We start from the raw sequence: 1,358 nt of genomic DNA on the forward strand, positions 1-1,358 counted from the left end.
TTTACTCACCTGCTTTGAAAGAGATAATGTAGTGTAGCCGAGCTTTTCATATTCAATTCCTTAAACTGGAATACACCATACACATCAGGAACCTTGAAAGATGTATGAAACATGTCTTGCAAAGTAGGCAACACAAAGCAAGCTGAGTTGTAAGAAAAAAAGAAGAGAAGACTATGTTTTGGAGCTCAGAAATTAAGTCACCTTCTTGTCTGTTGACAAGGTTTTCAGGACATATGGGCACATCATCAGCTACATACGGTTCCCAGCTCTTCCGTGACCCACTCCAGTATCTCCACCGAAAATTCCTGCCATGAAATGACACATTATAAGCTTTGCCGCAGATTCACACTAAATCACCCGGCTATTAAAGGACAGAAAACTTTGGGAGAGTCGGAAGAAGTAGAAACCATACCAGGTCATCCTTAATCCTATATATTGGTGGCTCGTCTGCTTCTCCAACCCTGTGGTGTACAAGACTACCAGCCTGCACAAATGAAGGTTAAAGTGGTGAGTAATTAAACAAACAATCTCTATCTAACAAGGTTTATAGGAGAGTGTAAAAAGACAATGCATATACCTTCAGATGGCCTCTTTCGTGGAAGACCCATTTGCTTAGTTCAGTCACAAACTGTTCGTTGCCAGATTTGTGGAAAAAGTTTTACATATGATCATCAGTTAATCTTCTTTCAAAACAAAATAAGATATCTATCATTGTTAAAAAAAAAACATAGATCTTTGTAGCAAGAAACAGGCATGTTCATGGACTCACCAGATTGTTTGAAGGGTTCAAAGAATGTGCACGGGAGCCTGTAATCCGAAAACCATACACATCATAATGAACAAGAGAGGAGCAGGGAGATAACCGAGGGGAAGAAGAAGCAGACCCGACGAGACGACGATCGTAGTAGTTAACACGAGGCGTTGACGACCATCACGTCTTCAACAAATTGCTCGAAACATTCCCCAGACATTTTAAAAACTACGGCCCATATATCAGGAAGCGGACCCACAAAATCAAAGAAACCTGAACCCATAGAAGCCTAATAAGGCCCACTCCAGTTGTTGTTGGATAAAAAGAAGACCGGCTTCTTTCTCATTCCCACAAATCTTATCTTCGCTAGAGACATGTTCTTAAACCTGATCCAGCACGTACCACGTTCTGTAATTTTGTACGAGACTACAGTTTGGATTAATAATGTTTATATATACACGTGGACGATGGGATCCATGTGACACTTTAATTTTAGTACGGGTCTCTTTATACTAATGTTAATTTATGCAAGACTTAGAGCATGATTAAGAGAGGATTTTTAGGGTGAGGTTCTTAGCGGAATATAAGAACCCGTCTCTTAATTTTC

At 40.0% G+C, this 1,358-nt stretch overlaps 1 long non-coding RNA gene across 1 annotated transcript; it reads right to left on the reverse strand.

Moving 5' to 3' along the window:
• Positions 1 to 442: 442 nt before the first annotated feature.
• On the reverse strand, positions 443 to 800 carry LOC106326792. Its single transcript, XR_001267330.1, has 3 exons — positions 770 to 800; positions 578 to 628; positions 443 to 484 (listed from the first exon to the last, which is right to left on the reverse strand). It is a non-coding gene; the product is annotated as an uncharacterized LOC106326792 (long non-coding RNA).
• Between the last annotated feature and the right edge of the window lie 558 nt (positions 801 to 1,358).

This window comes from Brassica oleracea, chromosome C2, assembly GCF_000695525.1.
Source record: "Brassica oleracea var. oleracea cultivar TO1000 chromosome C2, BOL, whole genome shotgun sequence".
In the NCBI taxonomy this organism is placed as follows: domain Eukaryota; kingdom Viridiplantae; phylum Streptophyta; class Magnoliopsida; order Brassicales; family Brassicaceae; genus Brassica; species Brassica oleracea.